We start from the raw sequence: 16,845 nt of genomic DNA on the forward strand, positions 1-16,845 counted from the left end.
TATGGTTGGTTTGACAGTTTCCCCATAGACTCTGTCATCATGAAGCAAGCAAAACAACACCTTAAAGCTGTGCTTAACTTGTTGTTTCTTTGCTTGTAAACTTAGTCATTCCAAATGAGCAATGAAATTGATAGGGAATGCCATCCAAACTTTTGGCCAATGTAAATGTAATGTGCATTGATCAAACATCATAAGGCTGGTTGTTCTAGATTGATCAGGTTTTTATTTGAGGACTACTTTCACCGTTGTCCTGTCAAAGTTTGTGCGTATGTGGTCTTTGTTCTTTGGTTCATAGAATGAGATTATGACTCATAGACATTGACAATATTCAATTGAAGGAAACGTCGTAGATTTAGCTTTTCTTAAACATGTCTTAAGTTTATTTATGCTCGACTTCTTAAAAACACAATAACATCAAATATTTAATTGTAAATATTTCTAATTTAAAAGTTTAAAACGTTATGAGTTTGAAGGACTAAGAATGATAAGTAACCTAAATATATTGTCATAAAAACTTAATCCTCTCAATTATCCCGAAGAATCAGTCCTATTGTATATTTAAAAATAACTGTTGCACATATGTGGTCAATATTAGAGTAAAAAAAAATCATATATATGGTCAATATTGTTACACTGTTTAATATGATAAATTTTCTATTAAAAGAAGGCTTGGTGCTATACGATACTCCAATATGTATGTTTTTCATGAGGAATTAGCTTAAAGATCGTTTCTCTGTGGATTTGATCATAGTAAGAGTTCCCTCACTAAGTTTGAATCAAGTAATACAGAATTACTTTATTTTTATTAAATAGATATATTACATTTCCAAGGTAAATATTAGGAAAAAAAATCGATTCAATTCGAATCCAAAATTTCAAAATAAACCGACCCAACTCGACTGGATCTAAGTCGATACCCGACAGGTCTAGGTGAAATGCTCTTCCCTAATATAAACTATGAAATAGACAATGGCCCGATCAGCCTACTTTAAATGGACTCGAGACTAGTAAATTATGATGATCTTGGTCTAGTGTAAACAAGTAGCATCCATTTGTATCTAAAACACATAAAAAGGTTTCATAACTTCAATTTATGAGCATTACATTGGATGAATTCCCGAGTCCATACCAAACATTACAACAATTGAGACAAACATTTAAGCAAAAAAAAAAAAAAGTGGGAATGAATTTTGTCGACACCCCATTTCTTTAATAAATGAATACGAAAAATACTCCTAAAACAATGAACAATGAGGTCCTATCTACAACCTATGTGATAATCATAATTATTAGCAAAATTTCTGCTTTGCTCTCATGACAACACCTTAACTCTTCATCATGAAAACATAACCACACTACAAGAAAACACAACTTCCCTTTTCCACAACATAGATTGCAAAAGAGCCAAACCTCTCCTTTCTCTCCTTTATTTTTATCTCAACTTTCCTAGTCGTCGCAATTCAGCCCACAAATCTCTAATACGGGGCCGTCTTTGGAGACGAATGGGTTTATTCGGACCCACATAAGGGTCAAGATCGACGCCAGCAGGATCGACCACACCAATATAATGGTTGGCATCCGGTCTTGTTTCCCCAGTAAACCTTTGAGGAAGGGATAAAGGTGGATAATAACCCAAAGGGCGAAAAATAGTCGCCCAAACAATGGGCCCCAGGAATCATACCCGTTATTGATCGCGTCCGAGATACCGACCACGACGCCGACTATGTTTATGATCAATAAGGTGGTGGGAGGGATGAGCAAGGATGTCCACTTGAAGAGGTAAAGCTCAGAGAACTCACCGTCATGCTTTGGAGGTCACAGTGAAGCTTGTGCTGACACCGGCCAGAACCTTTAGTAAACCCTGAAAGAGTGCAAAAAGATGCGATGAAACACCCCCAATCACCCAGAATTGCTCATTTCTCCACCAGTCATCGATTCCAACACCACCCCACTGCATCTCGAGAATACCAGTTGCAGCAATTGATATGAAGAGAGCCATGAATATAAGACTGGCATAGTTGCTAATCTGCAAGTGATGGAATTCAACATAAGACATTCAAATTCTCTTTTTTCGAGGTTAGCAATGAAAATTCCTACCTAAAAAGAAATAAATGGGAAAGAAATAATTCAAAGTTATCCAAGACCTGATATTGTTACATGGTCGATTAATAAGCAGTTATCAATGCTTTAATATCAACTCAAAATAAATATGCAAACGTTAATCAAGTATGGAGCATAAAACAAGATAAAAGTGAGTTCTTACCTCAGGAACAATAAATTTTCCAGTAAGGAGACAAATAGCTGGAAGGGTACAGTAAACAAGCAAGGGAATGGAGGTCCATGGATATACGACCGAGTTTATGTAGGAAAATCGCTCCAACCATTTCAACCCGCCCCCATATCCATACCAAATGGGACAATGTCTGCTCAAGAAAATTTCAACAGATCCAAGAGCCCATCGCAGAACTTGGTTTAGACGATCTGAGAGGTTAATAGGAGCTGAACCCTTAAAAGCAGGTCTTTAGGTATGCAGTACACAGATCGCCAACCATGACAGTGCATCTTGAATCCAGTCAGGATATCCTCAGTCACAGAGCCATATATCCAGCCAACCTGGTTTTCAAGTTCGAAATTTTGATGATTGTGAGATTAATATATAACAAACTTACCTATATTATATACTAAGGTTTTTCACAGTTTACTTACTTCCTTCCCCCATTCGGTTTATCTCTTCATACCGCAACTTATAACTTGGATTGCTTCACTCAGTAATGATGCAGGGCTTGCATTTCGAGGAACTCCACCATTCTCTAGAAGAGTGGAAGCCACAAAAACAGGAGACTGACCAAATTTCTTCTCCAGTTTCATTTGTGACGTCTCAGATGTCTGAGAGTTTGACTCTGACAGTGGCACAAAGATTTCTGATTTAGAATGTTGTGTTAAAAAGACATGATAGAAACGTAGTAGATTGATGGAATTGTAAGTAAACCCTTACCTGAAGCTCCTTCAATGTTTTCAAGAGCATGTATCTGCTTTGAAGCTTCCCTTTGCTTGGATTTCTTTGTCTTCTTTTGCTTTGTTTCTTGTTCTTTCTCGAACAACAGCAAACAGAAGCACCATTTTGGCAAACAATTGCAGGTCTTGCCAGGAGGCTTCTTGGTAACTGGTGCATCATAACCATAAGTGCTTGCCTTCTGAAAACACACCCTGTTCCAACATATATTCATCTAACTTTTAGGTGATCTGGTTTAGTTTTACGAGATTAGGTTTTGAAAGACGAAAGAAATGACAGGTAATTAGCAGGGAACAAATGAAATAAGCTTACATCAAAGAACACACATTCCGATTCGAGTATCTATCATGTCGATCAATTCCATCAAATCTTTGAGGAAACTGTACATAACAACTTTCTTTCCTGATGTGGATCCATCATGAAACACATGGCTTCTCTGAGTGCTTTGCTATTGTTAATGTAGTGATCACAGTCAACGTTCAGAAGATAAGGAGCATTTGAGAGAACGGCCGAGACTCGTATCTTCAGTACAAAAATGAAAGTTGATAAGTTTGAAACCATTTGTTAAGTGTTAACTGCTAAAAGAGTAAGAAACATGAAAATCAAAGAACTTGTGCCTTACCAAAGCATTCATGGCCCCAGCCTTTTTGTGATGTTCAAACCCTGGCCTCTTCTCACGAGAAACATAAACTAGGTGAGGTAACTCGTTTCCCTCCTCATCACGAACACCACTGTGACCTAGGAAAACCTGCACATAAATGGAGTCAAAGATGATTCATAAGCTACTTTGACATATCACAAATAAAATAAATAAACCCAATTTCCCAAACATGCATCCATTGTGTTGTGTTCCATACAGCAAGTCAGACGTAACACCATTTCACCTGAATCATTCCGGGATGGTCACGAACACAGTTTCCAGGCCAAGGAGTTCCATCCTGCATCGTCCAGCCATCCTCCGGAACCTTCTGTGCTGTGGCAACCAATCCATTTATCCTAACTTTAAATTCTTCATACTCTCTCTGCATAATCAAATAGTATATTAAAATAAATTAAGCTCTGCATGCTATCAGGAGCAAAAACCATAGTTGGTAAATACAAGCTCAGATTGGTTGGAACTTAGAAACTGCAGATTAATTATAGAACTCAAAATCCAAATAAATGAAACAGAATACATGTTAAAATCCATGACAAGAAGTCACACACCTTCATCGCTCGCCTTTCCCTGACAAAAGTTGGATGGACTTTGTCTTTTAGGTAGTCGATCTTCTGAGAAAAATACCACTCTGGAGCACGGGGCTCAATATTGAATTTTTTACAGAAAGGAACCATTTCCTAGCAAACTCAGATGTCTCAGACAGAGCCTCAAATGTGAGCATGGCAGCACCATCATCTGATACATAGCATGCGACTTTATCAACTGGATAATCAACGGCGAGGATGGACAGAAAGTGTTCGCTGTGATCAGTGGAGGTTCTTTCATTGGATCCACTGTACTCACAAAAACATCTACACTAGCCAATTCAGATGGCTTCCCTCTTTCTCATATCTGTGCATAAAGTAAAATTAGCAAAGAAAGGAGCATCGTATTCAAATAGCATGAAGGAAAATTAAACATGGATGTGAAACCAAAATTCATGTCAATAACCATAACACAAAACATAAAAAGCAATGGGCAACACCACAAACCTCAAAGACAGTCGATCGAGGTATGTTTCACGCCGTATAGGGTACCATTTTGGGAATTGATCCAGAATCCATGAAACAGCAAACCATATTTCACAAATCACAGAAGTCAACCACAAGCCATAAGCATCTCTGACTGGGTGTAGAAGTCTATAGTGAAAAAGAGGCCAAGAATTGCAAGACGAAGGATGATATCATTCTGTATGGATTTATCTTGCTCGAAGGAATTGGAAGCTTCCTTGAAAGTGGTTGCCTGCCTTCATCCATCCTGAAAAGACGAACCATTGTTTTTGGATGAAAAAGCAACTACATTATGGATACAAAGGATACAATGCCCCAGTATAGAAGGGGAAAAGAAAAGTCAGCCAGAAAACTGTCAATGTTCATAGATACTAATCTTGTAGCAAATTAATATTGTATACTTTAAACAGTCACTTACATTGGCAAATCAGCATCCTCGTCTCCATCAAAGTTTCCACCATCACTCCCTCCTTCGTGCTTAATTACCTGAAGTTTGTCATTCTGCCGTTTTTCCACTCTTCCCATCCGATCCTTCCACGAGACACTTCCATAACCAAACATATCTTTCTTAGGAACCATTGGTCTAGGTTGCACTGCAGCAATGGAATGCTAAGGTTCAAGACTAGAGAGAATTTATTTAAAATTGTGACAAACAGAAGGATATGACATACAGAGTACGGATGGATCAGCATAACTCATTGGATGAACTCTATTTCCGTGACCCATATTCGAGGTTATAATGATAGCATGATGATCAGCCGAAATCTCCCAACCCTAAAACAATAAAACATTCTCATAGCAACTATTACCTTTGCAGTACAGTGTAAAAAAATTGCATCTAATATGGAAATCCATATAAATAAAAGATTAGACGAGGACTAACCTCCTCACCATAGGTCAAGAGAGGAATTTGCGAGCTAGGAGGAGGATAATCTAGTTCTGAGTGTGTAGCATTACAGAAGTATTAAGGTGGGAACCACGGCCAATGTTAAGGCGTGCAGTAAGCAGCCTCAGTAACTTGTTGAGGATCCAAAGTGCCGTAGTCAAACTCATTGTCCAGATCATCTATGTCATCTTCTTCTTCATCACCTTCAACTCTAGGACTGCCTGCAGTTTCATCTTTAGTTGGGGACACTGGTATTTTGGCTGCCAATGTAGCAAATACCTGCAGTGAAAATCTCACCTTTGATTCGTTTGTATCTGGTTTTTGCACTGTGGGCAGCTTGGTTTCCCTCTCTTCTCTCATATTCATAGCAGGTTCGACAAACAGGGAAAGCACATTCGTTGCAGGCAACAAACGGCTCCCCATCTGCGGTAAGCTCAATCTCATCTCCACAAATCTGACATGTTGGACACTCAATTCTTGACGGACCGTATCTGGTAAAAACCACACCATAAAGAATGCCATCAACGCTTAGCAATCAAATGTGACAACAAATCAAGCAAAACTAAAATCACTGATGATGTTTACTCTCCACTGAATCTCAAAAAAGCTTGAAAGTACTAGAAACTAACTAGTTAATTACATCAAAACTTGACCAGCTAGCAATCAAAAGTAATAACTTCTATGTTATTTGCAAATAAATAGAATTGCAGATAAAACAAAATTTGCCTCAAATTCTATCTTATTTGACTTCGAATAATCTATATGTGATCTTGATAGCATCACAAAACCAGATTCCCTCCACCTTCCTCCTTTCGAGAGTGATGCAGTCTCATGTGAAGCAAGACCAAGAGAAACGGAGATAAGAAGACATGAATTAATTCATGTTTTGCAATAACTTAACCATATATACATAGGATCCTGAAAAAAAAAGATTAAAATGTTATAAGCTACTTCATTACATGTTTGTCAATATCTCCAAAAAATGAAAAGCTCAATCAGTATTATGAATAAATTCACACTATCCATTGGTCAATTTCCATAGGATTTGGATATTTCTGAAGAATCCAAAAGACATGTTTACACCAGCAATATTCTTAAAACCAGATATAAAAGGAACCCAAAAAAAAAAGAAAAAATCTTATAAGCATCATGACAACAGAAAGTCAATATCAAAAAATGAAAAGCAATGTTTATTAAAAGTCACACTAGAACATTGGTCAATTTCCATAGGATTTGGATATTTCTGAATCCAAAAGTTGACATGGACAACCATTTACACCAGAAACAGAATCTTATTCTTTTCTTCCAAATGTAGCCCCCAATCTATACAAAAGGAACACCAAAAATCTCAAATGCAAAAGAAAAACCTTACCACTCTTAATAAAACCAGAAATCATACAATGAAAAACAACAGAAAAAACCCATCAATTAAATCAACAAAATATTGACCAATTTATGCAAATGTTTATTAATCAAGTCACACTAGAACAAGTCAACATTTGTATCCTCCAGAAAACCCCAAAAAAGTAACTGGATATTAGAGATTTAACGCTAGAAATAGCCACACAAAGGTACTAGATCGTGTAAATTGGCCTTAAAAACCCTAACTTCCTTTCTAGTGAACGATGAACGGCATATAAAATAAAACAAAAAAGATCCACTTTTTCACATTTTTGGGAATACACACAGAAAAGAGCGAACTTGTTTCATAAAGCAGTAAATAAGCAACTAGGATTCGTCAAATTAACAAATAAGGCCCAAAAAATGTAAAAGCTTTTTTTCCAGTGAGATTTGGAGTGTCTACCCTTGCATTTTCATCAGCATTTATCAATACAAATTCATTTCTGTTATGAGAACCAGCAATGAGACGACCTCCAGTGTCCATAACTCAATACCCCAACAAAAAACCCAGAACAATCCAACTCAGAAAAACTCGGTTTCTTCTTCAAGAATGAAGTCAATATAATACCACCAACTTCCCTTGGGGGGGGGGGAAATTGGTCCCTTGACCTCCCATCACACGAAACCCCAAACAGCAGTTCCACTGGGCAAAGAGAAGAATTTGATTGATGATATAAACAAATGATTAAACAGAGGGGAAAACAAAAGCAAAGGCAAAAGGAACAAAATGCAGAGAAAGAGTGTGGGTTTTGTTTGAGAAACAAGTTAAGTGTATTCTGTGACCTGGTTGGCTGCTTTGGTCTCGACCTAAAATGGCAATTTCAGAGAGAAAGAGAGAGAAGAAATATGGTAACGTAACAAAGAAGGAGATGGACAACAGAATATAATACAACTCATCTAATTAGAGAGAGAAAGAAATTTTATAAGCAGAAAAAAGGTAACAAAGGTGATATGGGGTCCAGTGGATTTCCTTGCTAAACTAAAATTTATAATAATAAAGATTTAATTATTTTAGCTTTTGGATAGTTTTTTATATGAAAATAAAACTAAAATTTTGTACTTGGGTTTCTTTTTCAGTTTTGCACAACTCTTTAAAGTAAAAGTAAAAGTAAAAAAAAAAATAGAACATGAAGAAGAAGAAGAATGTGAGAGAATGTTACGTATATTTGGGTTTCAATAAATTAAAAGTGTACGGATTATTCTAAATATATAGTTAATTTGTATAAAGCATGGTTTTTAATTATGTTATTTAAAATTTACATAAAGTTTAAAAGTATAGAAATATTATTATAAATTTAAATATTCTTATATTTAAAATGATTGTTTCTATAAACTTATTATATATTATAAATATTGAAACTTCGTATTTTTACTATGGACGTGTTTGGTTTAAGTCATCTCACATTACTCGGGGAATGAAATGTCATTCTCTCAATTAGTTGTCAAACATTCTCAACCCCTATAATCTTTTATTCCCAACAATAGTATTTTGGGAGTATATTATCGAGAATGTGATTACCCCTTCCCTTAGGTGGCGTTTGGCTCGCTCGAATGTTTATGAGGGAATTAGAATCTGTGAAGAAATTGGAATCTGTCAGGAATTGGAATCCAATTCCATATTATGTTTGGTTGACAGGAATTGAATTGAAATCCAATTACATATTATGTTTAGTTCGTAGACATGTCAGATGAATTTAATTTCAGTAATGTAAAATGACAGGATTGTCCTTCTTGTTTTTTTTTTTGCTTAATTTTAGTTTGTTTTATAAATTACATGTAGCAATCTATTACAAAATTTTAAAAAAATTAAAATTTAATTTTATTGATTGATTATTCATTTCAATAAATTATAAAAATCATGCTAATACATCATAAGTTAAAATCATCCCAATTAGGGATGGCCATGGGTCGGGTAGGGTGGGTTTTTGGTCCATCTGACCGACCGAGAACAAGGGAACCTCCATCCGAGACCCTATCCGACCAAAATAAAGTTTCACCCGACTCGAACCGAATATATGAATTAGAAACCCGACCCGACCCGAAATAATAAAAAAAATTAATTTTATTTAATAAAAACAGTGACTTAATTGGAAAAAATATATATAGGGGTATATTGTAATTATTCCTAATTATATAAGTAAATATATTTTTTGGGTCGGGTCGGGTATTTTCACCCGACCCGACCCGAATATATGAATTAGAAATCCGACTTAACCCGACCCGAAATAATAAAAAAAGTTATTTTTATTCAATAAAAATAGTGACTTAATTGCAAAAATTATATATAAAGGGGTATTATTGTAATTATTCCTAAATATATAAGGTAAAACGAATATCACTTAAAAACTCGACCGACCCAACCAAAATAAAGTTTCACCGACCCGAAATAAAAAAAATATTTTTATTCAGTATATGAATAAGTTACCAAAAGATTGATTAGGGTAGTATGGTCCAATTTCAATTCCCTCCAACAAGGGAATTGAATTCCATCATAGAATGGATGGAATTCACTTTCACTCATTTGATAGAAAGTTGAAGCTATGAGGGATTTTAATTCCCTTGGAAAACTTGAACCAAACATGGGAAAGTGGTGGAATTAGATTCTAGCTCCCACTAATTCCAAGGGATTCATGCGAACCAAACGCCACCTTAAGTATTATTGGATTACCGGCGTTTTGTACTAAAATGCTCTTAATTTTTTTTTCCAAAATATCATTTTTCTGTCGTTGAATAAAAAAATTTATACGAAGGTTGAATTATAAATTTATCCTTAAACTATTTTAGATTTACAAAAAATTCATAATTATATTTTTATATGAAATTCAGGGGTTAAAATAAAATTTTATCATTTCATTAAACTTATTTATCTTTTCAATTTTGTAAAAAAATTATATATATTTTTTATGAATTTAAATTTTTTAAAGAATTTATATAAATTAATTATAATAGAATTCAACTTGTTAAAAATAAATATATAATAAGGACAATTTGATAAAATATGCATTCCAATAATCTTTTATTCCTTTAATCAAATATTGTAATATTATATTCATGCTAAATAAACCAAACACAAAATACAACATTCTCAATAATCTTATTCTCGCCGGTAATCTTATTCCCGCCGGTAATCTTATTCACGTTGATAATCTTATATTCCGTGAAACAAACGCATCCTATTAATTATATTATTTTGTATCTTATATGTCATTTTAACCATCTTTTTGTTGTATCATCAATTGATATATAACCCATCATATTTTTTACATTATACTAAATACCTGGATTTATATTATACTAAAAAGAATCGTGACAATCAAATCAATAAAATAGTATTCTAAAGTGTCCAATCGAATCAATAATTATTTTAAAAGGGTAATATCCAATTAAATAATATATTTTTTTTAATTTTACATATTTTTAAGATTGTTAGATAAAAAAATCAAATGGATTAAGAATAAGAAAATAACTTGTGCAACCGACGAAAAGATAACAGGCCTGTGGATAAATTAAAATAACCTCAGAATAAATAAATTCTTGGCTGTTGGGAATTCATTTATTGATTTTCTTTTTCACTAATAAATGAAAAGAAAATAGATTTAATCAGTTTATTTATTTTTATTAATACAAAATAGAAAAGTTGGCATTTATTGTATTATTTATAGTGTGTGTGGTATGTGGGGTGCCACCGATGTCACCTTCGTGTTAGATCGGTAGGTACTGTATCTGTCATATGTCCAATAGACTGTCGGTGGAGCAATTAGCTTTTTTTTAATATTTAATAATTTTATAAAACTTTTAAATGATATATAAAGTAATTAATACACCCACGGTGGAATACTTTTAATATTTTGTGAAAATATATATGTTAATTAAGTATTCTTAATTAAGATTGCCAATGAGATCTTAGTACATTTGGTGAAAGTTGAACTTGGTTTAATTGCAATAATCTAATATTTCTGTAATAATTGAATTTTATTGTAATTAATCTTGTTATTTAATATTTGAGTGACGTTCACGTAGAGGCTTGTGAGAGCTCTTTTTTTTCGGCGTATTTATTTAACTGACATCTTTTATTTGTAATATTCTCTTTTTAACATTCGTTGACTAATCTTTTTCAAAGTAGCATCATTTGGCTGACGTGGCGTAAAGGCGCATCTTCGGGGATGCATTTTTTCGGGATTCTGATGACTTGGATGCCACGTGTGGAAGACACATCCCCGGAGACGCGCCTTCCATTAAATGTCATAAATACCCCATCCGTTTTTCCCCAACTACCCCTCTTCCTCCCCTATATAAACCCCCTCAACCCTCCCTCATTCTTCATACCAAAATCATCTTCTCCTATCTTATATAACTCAAATTCTCCAACAAATTAAAAGTAAAACTAAATTGATAAAATATGTAACTATTGAAGATTAAATGTGTAATTATACTAATTTTATTAACTTATGCATCAATATTTTCTTTAAATATTGATAATAAATGACTAGATTGATAACATTTAAATAATTAACTGATAAAATTAATATATTGATAAAAAAATAATAGATATATAACAATACGTGTAATATTATAATTTCATACATTTAAAAAATACATTCGATAATTCTTAAATTATAATCAAAACACTTTACATAACATATTAATTATTTATAATAATAATAAAAATAAAATCTTTATTATTAAAAGAAATACCAACGTGGCATATGACTTAGCAGAACCCAAATGGAAGGCGTCTTCCACACGTGGCATCCGAGTCATCAGAATCCCGTAAAAACGCGTCCCCGGAGATGCGCCTTTGCTCCACGTCAGCGAAAGGGTGCTACTTCAAAAAATATTAATTAACGGATATTAAAAAAAATATTACAGATAAAAGATGTCAATTAAGCAACGTGAATTTAAAGGAAGAACAGATATAGAAGAATGGAGGACTACATTGAACTACAAGGTTATTGTTATTACGTTTTTAATCACATGCCACGTTGAAAAAAGTAGGGCTATAAGCCTACTGCTTAATGACTTTTTAGTGCAAATAAAATGATTGTATGTATGATTATCCCAAGTTAAATTATGAATTCTTTTTTGATATATATTTAAAAATTTAAAGAGTCTTAAAATCATTTATAAAATTAGTTTCCACTCACGATAATAATTTATAAATATTCAACATTCAATTATGTTTACTTACGATGATTGTCCTTGTCTTACCCAAAATAACAAATTTTATAAACCCCAAGTGGTGTTTGTCTTGAAACATGCCACGTGTCGGCCTTGTTTCCCCCCTAACTCGACTCTACTTTTCTTTTCAATTTTGATATTTAGAATTTTTTAAGAAAAAAAAATTTAGCTACTATGAATTTATAAATATATAAAAAAATATAGAATGTTTCTGTAATTTTGTAAATAAAAAGGAAAGAGGGTACAGCTGGTAATAGTGATGGGTTGGCTGGAAAGCCAATTGTAAATCAGCCAAAATCTAAAGGTTCGTTTGATTTAAAAAAAACGAATCGTTTTTATTTTTATTTTTTGAAAAATAAAAATAAAAACTTTCAAACAAATATTTAACTTTAAAATAAGAAAATGATATTTAAAAAGTAAAACAAATATAGAAAAAAATGAAAGCGTAAAAAAAGGCCCTTTGAACTCAATTCGTACTACTTTTAACAATAGTTTTTTATTGATTTTAAAATTTTATTTGTTTAATCATATTTTATTTTTATTATAATAATTTTTTTAATAACTATATTCTAAACTTAATTATAATTAAATATTTATTTATGTATTTAAATTCTAGAAAATCAAATATAAAATATATTTGTACTATTTTATTTTGAAAACAAGATTTAGTTTTTATTAATCAAACTTTTATTTTCTTTAATTTTAAAAGATTAAAAATATTTTAAAAATCTAACTGATCATAATATTTTCTTCTTTTAAATTGAATGAATTTATTTATTTATTTTTCATTTGGGGAGGATGGCCAGACATATATAGTAGGGTAAAGGAAACACTTCATAATGCATTAATGCCCTTTAACTTGGTTGCATGGGAAAGGTCTTTTCTTTCTTTTTGAGTCCGGGATATATATATATATATATTATGAACTAAAATATCTCGATTCTTTGCCTTAACCCCCAAGTAATAGTAACGTGGTATCTATACTTGTATTTTATTTTAGTGCCGCCTTTAACCATAGTGTCTAATAAAATTTTATTTTTTTGTTTCATATATATAATATATATATATATATATTTAAAAAATTGATCGTCACTGTTCATACATATTACTTGTCTTTGGTTTCGAAAATATTGCTCTGGCATTTCAGACCTTGGACGTTGTGACCCTTTATTATTACATGCCTACAGTACCATAGGCCCTCGACATTGAAAGTGTCCAGTGTTACAGGCTTCTGATGCTACATACATTTGTCATTCTAAGTATAACACGCTTTCGATTAGTATATACATCCTTTGATAACCCTGAACCAGGGGTGAATGTATTCAGTTCCTAATGAAAACAGTTGTATATTTATTATTTTAAAAAAATTAAACTTTAATTTAATATATTAAGGACAAAAGAAAAAAAATACGAAATTTGCATGCCTACTGTAAAAAAAAAGCAGAAAAATTAAAATATTAGGCTCTTATTTATTAATTCTTAAATTTGCCACTACTAAACCACATATTAGTAGCTCAGGATTACTAGTCAGTTGCAGTCTTTAATAAAAAAAACGTTAATTACGTACATATTTTCAACGAAAAATATTTTAAATGTTTAAAATAAAAATCTTCAAAATCTTTTAAATTGATAAATCTTCAAAATCTTTTAAAATAAAAACCATCCGAATAAATTTGCCTAATTTTATTTTTTTTTTATTTTTTTTCGTTAAACATTGTTTAATTAATAAATTATTTTAAATTAATTAATTTTTATATAATAATAATAAAATTTCAAATTCTTAAACCTAAATACAATAAATAATATTGTATTCTATTTTTACATTAAAATTAATATAATTCTATTTATAAATATATATTTTTGAGTATATCTATTAATATACTACTAAAACAACAAAACCCTATTCCCATATACAATGGGGTAAGGTGAGGTAAGATAGTATGCTGTCCCTAACATCAAGTTGAGAACAGCTTCCGTAGAAGACCTCCGGTAGTCAGAAAAATCAAAAAATAAAGATAAAAATCCAATGCATATATAAATAAATAAATTAATAAATACATAGTTGAACAATTATCATATACAGTTTTCATACGTGCGTCTGTAATGGGAAGTAATCCCTGCAAATAAGTCCATGTGTACAAATCTCTGCATATAGACAATAACGAATTTCCCGGCTAAATTTAGAAAGAGTAAACATTAAGAGAAAGATACATAGAAGTCATCGATAGCAAGTTATGAGAAGTAATAAAGTCAAATTGGTTAAAACCTAAACTAAAACAACACTACTCCGCTATCCTAATTCTAATCCTTCTTAAATTCCAGTGACAGAAACGAATAAAAAGTATAAGTCATGGGAATTACTACAGAGGCATTAAAAAGAAGACAGAGATGTTACACCTTATGGCTGTGACCCACAACTACTCGGCTACCCTGGTCTTAAATCTCCATAATTTCCTATCAGATGTCATGTCCTCGGTAAGGGTTAAATCTTTTAAATCTGATCTCAAACACTCTAACTACTTCCTCCTTGGTCGTCCTCTCCTTCTGACACCCTCAACTGTAATCGACTCTATCCTATTAATATATTATTTATTAATCAATTAATCTTGATTGAGTATTATAGAGACAATGACAATCTTTCTAACTCAACTTTTCTATATTTATAAATATCAATATTTGATCTAACTTAAAAAATTTAGTACTCGTACTTATCTAAGTTATTATTACTTATTTATAAATATTTTAGAGAGAGATAAACTCCACTGGTGGGGGCAAGAGAATATTATTAAAAGGGCCCAGTACACCCTGTAAACAACTAAAAAAACATAAATTCCCGCAAAAATAAATGTTGAGCTATCGTAGTCATAAATATCTTTTGATTTTGATTTTATATTAATTATTAATCTTAAAATTTTGAAAATATATTAAATCAAACTCAGATGGTTTTCATTATAATTCATGAGGTTGTTATGGATATTTTAAAGACTTTATATCATGGTTTTAAGAATCGGATCGATTAGCGGATCGGTTAGTAAATCGGTCATGCTATTGGTTCATTGGTTCAATCGGTTGAATTGGTCCGATCGGTCGAAAGAACCGGACGACGTCATAATTATTTAAAAAATTAAATAAAAATACCAAAAATATTTAATAAAAAATAATTTTTTATATCACAAGTCATATTCAAAGCAAGTCATAACATATATAAGTTAAAAACCATAAAATCAAGTGAAACAAAATTATTCAAATTAACTACAACATAATATTTAAGGTAAAACATATTAAATAATAAATATAATTATATAACTATAATTAAAAAATAAAATTGAGATTAAAAAAATCATAACAAAATGATATTGTTTGGTTTAATTTTAAAAAAAAAACAATCTCACATGGCTAAGAAACATAGAAGAGCATCCCAAAAGTCTAAAGAGAAAATATGAGAACAAAACAATCTCACATTGCTAAGAAACATAGAAGCGCATCACAACTAACTTCTATAAATAATAGAGCTAATTTGACATTCAAAATCATGGAGCATTTTGGTGAGCATCGAGTGAACTATTCTTTCACTTCAATCAAGCTCGAATTTTAGGCTTCAATCGAGCTTCTAATTTTTTTTTTGAGTTCAAGCCTTTTTGAGTTCAAGTTTCAATATTATATTTCGAGTTTGAGTTGAACTTGATAATTTTTAGCTTGTGAGTTTGAGTTGAGTTGAGCTTACTTTTAAAGTTTTCAAGTTCGAGTCGAGCTCAGCAATACTCGAGTTCGACTTGGCTCGTTTAACAAACGACGTTGTTTGGTTTAATTTTTTAAAAAAAAAAAACAAAAATCCCGGTTTTCCCCCTTTTTTTTTCGGTTTTCAGTCGGTCTGATTCGAACGGTTCAACGGTTCTAACAGGTTCACTAATAGCGATTCAACCGGTTTCTGAACCGAACTAAGCAACGGTTCTCGGTTGAACCGACCGGTCCGGTCCGATTTTCAAAACAGAGCTTTATATTTGGTTTAGTTAACATGATTTTGATACTTGACAAAGACAAAAGTTTCGAGACATTGAACGTTAAAATTTGATTTTTTATTTTAATTGATTAAATATGTGTGAATTTGATTTTGATAGGTTCTTATGGTTTCTATTATAATTCATGTGTAAATTTGATGTTTAATCGATGTTATGATATTAATTGATTTTTCTTTATATTTAAATGGTTATATTTTTATGAATACAACGTGGAAAATGATACTACTATTTTGTTATTTATAGTGTCGGCAAACTCATTTTGAATGATATATCAGTGTTCGAAAACGCTTACCGTTGCACCATCTCCCATCTAAACAGGCGATTTACAGTCTAATAAATTAGGGATTCTGAAGTTCTCAAGAGATTAGGGCTTGAACTGGTTTTCTCTGTTGAGGGTCTGGACCTGTATGTTGCACCAAGTCCCCTTAGAAACTGATATAATCTGCCATGCCCGTATGCATCAGAATATTTTGTACATGTCAGCCAAAGATCTAATTGATTAATTCAGCTGTAGTGTATATCTGCAACTTTATAAGCATTCTTATTTCCTTAAAGGTAGGGTTGATGGGCAATGAATAAGGAGTGGACCGGCATTATCTAATTTGGTCTGATCTATGGAAACTAACCCTATAATAGTTGCA

The 16,845-nt window shown here is 32.1% G+C and overlaps 1 pseudogene; it reads right to left on the reverse strand.

Annotated features, from left to right (window-relative positions):
- Positions 1–1,247: 1,247 nt before the first annotated feature.
- Positions 1,248–7,491, reverse strand: LOC120147463 (annotated as a pseudogene).
- Positions 7,492–16,845: the final 9,354 nt, after the last annotated feature.

Source organism: Hibiscus syriacus, unplaced genomic scaffold (genome assembly GCF_006381635.1).
Source record: "Hibiscus syriacus cultivar Baekdansim isolate YM2019G1 unplaced genomic scaffold, ASM638163v2 tig00110940_pilon, whole genome shotgun sequence".
In the NCBI taxonomy this organism is placed as follows: domain Eukaryota; kingdom Viridiplantae; phylum Streptophyta; class Magnoliopsida; order Malvales; family Malvaceae; genus Hibiscus; species Hibiscus syriacus.